We start from the raw sequence: 6,000 nt of genomic DNA, 5'->3' as shown, positions 1-6,000 counted from the left end.
CTCTGGCAGCAGGAGGCTGAGTTGAGGCAAAGCTGCTGGGGTTCCTGGTTTACCATCCTCCCCATGTGCCTCCCTCCCAACTTCTCTAGTTAGGGCAGGGAACTCAATTAGGGGCAGCAGGCTAATGAGAAAGAGCATGATGCCTGGGGGGTGGGAGGGGGAGTGTTGGGGGGCAGAAGGGGCAATAGACTTGGCTTTTAGAAGTCACTTGGGGCGGGGAGGGGTAGGGCGCCTGGGTGGCTCAGTCGGTTGAGCGTCTGACTTGGCTCAGGTCATGATCTCACAGTTGGTGGGTTCAGGCCCCACTTCTGGCTCTGTGCTGACAGCTCAGAGCCTGGAGCCTGCTTTGGATTCTGTCTCTCTCCCTCTCTGCCCCTCCCCTGCTCGTGCTCTGTCTCTCTTTGTCTCTCAAAAATAAATATATGTCAGAAGTCACTCCGGAGCTCCCCAGCAGGGTGACCTTGGAAAGGTCCCCCAGTGAGGCTGGACTTAGAAGGCCTCGGTCCGGGGGATTTCTGGGCGGCACCTGACTCCTGCTTAAACCAGGCGCTGGGCTGGAGCTGTGGATCATCAGAAAGTGAAGGCATGCTGTGCAAGGTGGTGCAGATCACCTGCCTGGCCCAGGAGGAAGCTGTTTCTGGTTTGGGGAAGGTAGGCACAGTGGGGCCTCCCGCTCAGAGCTCGCAGACCACCGGGCCCCACCCCTGGGGCGCCTGGTCAGGAACCAGAAAGGTGTGACCGCCGTCAGACACCCGCAGCGGGGAGGGCCTCCCCCCTTCCCCTCAAGCCACAGCCGCCCCGCCTGCTCCCCAGGCCCTCCTGGGAGTGAGGTCTGCATCTAGAAGTCTGCTGGCTAGCTACAAGGCTAGCTACAAGGCTAGCCTGGTGGGGCCGAAAAAGACTGGAGCGTTCGCCACTCCAGGAGCGGGGGGGGGGGGAGGGTCCTCCCGGGGCCCGGGGGCGGGCGGCTGGGAAACGCCGGCGGGGCCTGGGCGGCGGGCGGCTCCTGTTTCCCGCTCGGCCCGGGCGGGCGCGGGGCAGCTGCTGGGAGGTGAGCGGAGCAGCGTTTTCCCACAGTCCGGGGCGGTGACACATGGCGCTCGCGCATTCCACAGCCGCCGCCGCGCCAGGCCTGGCCGCGAGTCAAGGCAGCGACGAGCCGCCGCCCGCAGGTTCCGACTCCCACCCGCCGCAGCTCCTTCCCCGGGGCGGCGGGCGTCGGGGCACCCGGCGCGGACGCCGTGCAAGCCGGCGTGGTTGGCCCCGGCGCTCAAGGCCCGCGGAACAGCGACGTAAGGAAGGAACGCTAAGGGGGCATCTCCCGGCACGCACACGGGCTGACCCCCACTCTCTCGTCCAGGCTCCAGAAGACCGAGAGGAAAAGCGGAGGGGGTGATGGGCACCCCAGGTTCAGCACGGGGGAAAATTGGACTGGGGAGGAGGAGCTTGCTGAGGGCAGCGCTGCTCTTGCCTCTAGATGCGGAGGGGGACTGCCAGAGGCATGTGGGGGTGGGGGGCCCTCTCCCTCCAGTCGGTCCTTGCACCCCTGAGTCTGTAAGGGGGGGGCTGCCAGTCTCTGCCCAGAAGAACCCCCTCCCACAATCCCCTATTTACTGATGGGCTAAGGAAGCCTTGATCAGCCCACTCTGGCGACCCTGGCAGAGATGCAAAAAAAGACAAGTAAAAAGTGCCTCAAAAACGGGTCCTCAGAACCTGGGGTGGACCTTGGTTCTGTGGGATGGTGGGCACGCCTGTATTCTGCTTCCCTTGGGCTTCTGTGTGGACCCCCACAGCCCCTCCAATTCTATCAGCTCCAGAACTGTGTCTCGCTGCTTAAGTCAGATACAGTGCTGAAGCCAGAGATCACAGGGAGCTTTCACGCACCCAGAAACCCACAGAGTAAGGAAGCCACCAAGCATTCTCCACAGAAGCTGCCCAAACCCTAGGGGACAGGAACTGTTCTGGGAACTTCACTATTTCCAGAGCTGCCTTAGGTACGTTTCCTTTCATTCCAACAGCAACCCTGTGGGAGGGCTGGTTATTGCCCCCTGGTTTATACCTAAAGAAATAGGGAGTTAAAGAGCTGAAGTCACTTGCCTATGGTCACGTAGCTATAAATGTGCTTGATCCCAGGTTTGTCCAACCACCAGCCCAGTGCTTTGTTAACTGCGCCTCAGAGATTAGATGCAGTTCAGATTAGAGTCCATGCACACACCTGCTCCCCCACCTACACACACACACACACACACACACACACACACACACACACACACGAGAACACAGAGCTGCCCAACCTTAACCTTTTCCCAGCAGAATCACAGAATCACACTTGATCCTCGTGAATCCTTATTGAGGCTTCTCAGTGGCTCTAACTTTGATAGAACCTGATAGAATTTTTCAAACTCACTTTTGTTCTGTGAAATAAACTACCCCCAGTATATTCTTGACCATTACAAGGTAACCAAAGGACAAAGAGGTCAACCATGAAGATTCACAAGGTCCTGAGTTCTTTCAAGTTAATTCACTCAATCAATTAGCATTCACTGGGAGCCTACTATGGGCCAGATCCCCAGCAGGGTGCTGAGGAAAATGAGAGAGGGGTCGAGGAGCAGAAGAGGAGAAAGAGAAGGTACAAACGAGAACACAATCCAGAAGACCCACGGTCCCCACTGAAGCCTCCTGATCAGGTTAGGTTGGAAAGACCCATAAAGAGACAGTTACATCATAGCACGATCAGAGACGTATGAACTAAGTACAGTGTCGAGAATGATGCTAGTGGAAGTCTAGAAAAGGCTCCCTAAAGAGGTGACCTTTATGTTGGACGAAGAATGAGTGGTTCTCCAGACAGAAGCAACAGGGAAGGCCACTCCAGGCAGAGGAAACACGACAGGAGAGCTCAGAGAGGTCACAGAAAATATGAGCCATAAATAAAACATTGATAAACTGTATAATATCAAAGTTTTAAGTGTCTGCTCATAAAAAATTATATCCTGAAGAAAATAAACAGGCAAACCACAGACGAGGAGAAAATATTCTCCAAACATAAATCTGACAGAGGGCTTAAAATGCAGAATATATAAGGAACTCCTGCCACTCAATAATAAAAAGACAAACAATACAACTTTTTTTAAATGACCAAAGGCTACACAGACACGTTACGGAAGACCCACAAATGACCACAATAAACACATGTGAAAGCCCTCAACATCATCAGCCACCTGGAAAATGCAAATTAAAACTACAATGAAGCGGGTGCCCCTGGGTGGCTCAGTCGGTTAAAGGCCCAACTTCAGCTCAGGTCGTAATCTCATGGTTCATGCGTTCGAGCCCCACATTCAGCTCTCTGCTGTCAGCAGAGAGCCCCCTTCAAATCCTCTGTCCTCCTCTCTCTTTGCCTCTCCCCTGCTCATTCTCTCTTTGTCTGTCTCAACATAAATAAATAAAAACCTAAAAGAAAATCCGAAAACACAAAAACTACAATGAGGTCTCACCACACACCTACCAGAAGGGCTTAATGTAAAACCTGACACCATCAGATCTCGGAGAGGATGTGGAACAATTAATTGGAACCCTCATACATCACTGGCAGAAATACTAACTGGTACAGCCACTTTGAAAAAACTGCTGGTTTTCTTAAAAAGTTAAACATACATCTACCCAGTGGTAAACTGGTAAATGTTTAACGACTGGCTCCCCAGAAGAAAAACAAGCCCGATTTATGGCATTTGCCGATCTCGCTGCTATGAATACTGCCTCTGGGACCGATTGCAGGTTGTCAATATGATACGACTGAAACAACGTTGGGAAGAAATGAGCCTTTGCTAGTGGGTCCCAGTCCACTGCAACACACCAGCCCATTCTTCCTGGGACCTAGTGGCTCTGCTCACCAGGATTCACCTAAGAGAAATGAAAACACAAGTCTTCAAAAAGTCTCATACATGAATGGTTGCAACAGCTTTTTTCATTAATGTTTATTTCAGGAGAGACAGAGTGTGAGCAGGGGAGGGGCAGAGAGAGAGAGAGGGAGGGAGACACAGAATCGGAAGCAGGCTCCAGGCTCCGAGCTGTCAGCACAGAGCCTGATGCGGGGCTCCAAGCCACGAACCATGAGATCGTGACCTGAGCCGAAGTCAGGACGCCCAACTGACTGAGTCACCCAGGCGCCCCAGCTTTTTTCATTGTAGGCCAAAATTGGAAACGACCCAGATGTTCGTCACAAGAGAACAGGTAGATAAGCTACGCTACCTTCGTATAATGGAATACTGCTGATGGATAAAAACGAATGATCTTCTGAGACATGCGACCGTATGGATGAATCTCGAAAATACAATGCTGTGTGAAAGAAGACAAATATGAGAAGAACATTCTGTACGATTGCATTTATGTGAAATTCCAGAATAGTCAAAACCAAACAATGCCCGTAGAAATCAGACCACTGTTGCTGGAGGAGGCGGGGATTAACTGGGAAGGACCCTGAGCCAACTTTCAGTGGGGACAGAAATGTTCTGGGCCTTGATGTGCATTGGTCAAAAACAGAACACTTGAGATCTGAGCATGTCACTGTTTGTAGATTATACAAAGAGAAAAAGGCACCACAGCTAAAAAGTCTGGGTTTCTTCACTTGAACGCTCAAGGTATCTTAGGAGCAGAGGACCACAGTCCAGCAAGGGGGGTCTGAGGCAGCTGGCTCAGCACATGGGCGTCAGGGAGGAAACTGTATTTCTCCTATTTTCTTTTAGCAAAACCAACAAAGCATTATTTGCTTTGCCTCCCACTTTGGTCACTAGGTCCCCTGGCCACAGGGCAGACTATGTACTGGGCAGCCACAGGGCACTGAGGTCGGCTGGCCTCGTCATCCCCTCGGCCTGGCCCCATCATCTTTCCTCTGCCCCAGCGCTCCCTCCCACATTTTTGAAGACTCCATTTAAGGAACTTGAATGTTATTTTGCTTCCCAATTGTCTTTTATCAAAAAAACAAAAACAAAAAACCTCCTCTTTATTTTCCTCTGACCTTCCCTAGCTCCTTTCCAGAAACTTCCATCCCTCTTCTACTCAAACTCGGTTATAGAGATATATGCTAATTATTTAACAGCCCAGGGCTGTCAGGAATCCCTGTGTCCAAGAGTTCTACAGTAACCAAAGCACAGAAATGGCTAAGTAATTTGTGTGTTGAGTTTGGAACACGGCTCTGCCACTGCTTAACTTGCTGTGTGATCATGGGAACATTACTCAAACTCTCTGGTCTCCGTTTTCTTGTTTGAAAGATAGGGGAGTTAACGCCTACCCCAGTGGGTATAGCAGCGATACAATGAGATACTTTGTGAAAGAGTCAGCACGTTTGGGGACTTAAAGTTTGGGGTTTCTTTCTGTTTTCGTATTTCACTGTAATTAATCCTTAACTACAAACATTTTAATGATACTGTTTTAAAGAGATTGTGCAACTCTCCCGAGTCACGCACCTAACGAGGAGCAGAGGCGGGAGTCCAGCCCAGGTCTCTGCTCCTCTTCCAGCCCTCCGTGCACACGGTGCTTCTGGGCTGCAGAACCTTCTGGCTCAGGGCACAGCAGTGGACTCCACCCACTCGACCTTCCATGTCTGCAGTTTCAGGAAAATAGCATAAGAGGGCCAGGTGCAGGAAGGTGGAAAGGCTCTTGTCTCACACAAAAACAGTGAAATTCCTTTCACACCCTCCTACCTCCCACTCCTTAATGAGTCTCTTATGAGCGTAAAGTCTCCTTGACTTTTCAAAGTTTTATAAAGAGTTCCTTGTAGAACTCTTAGAAAATGAATGTGAGGCACTTGTAAAACTTCACACAATACACATGGTTTCCTTTTGCCTTTCTATATTTTATTCACACACCCTTTCCCATAACAAAATTCGCTGGTCAGTGCCTAGTATCTCCCCGCCCCTCCCACCTTCCTTAACTTCCTTCTGTCCCGCTCCCTCTACTGTAAAACGGGCTCATTCCAAAGTCCTCTTTAATTGCCTCGATGCCCAG

Source organism: Leopardus geoffroyi, chromosome C2, assembly GCF_018350155.1.
Source record: "Leopardus geoffroyi isolate Oge1 chromosome C2, O.geoffroyi_Oge1_pat1.0, whole genome shotgun sequence".
Lineage (NCBI taxonomy): Eukaryota > Metazoa > Chordata > Mammalia > Carnivora > Felidae > Leopardus > Leopardus geoffroyi.
The sequence above is the reverse complement of the archived record's forward strand: the minus strand, read 5'-3'. Positions refer to the sequence as shown.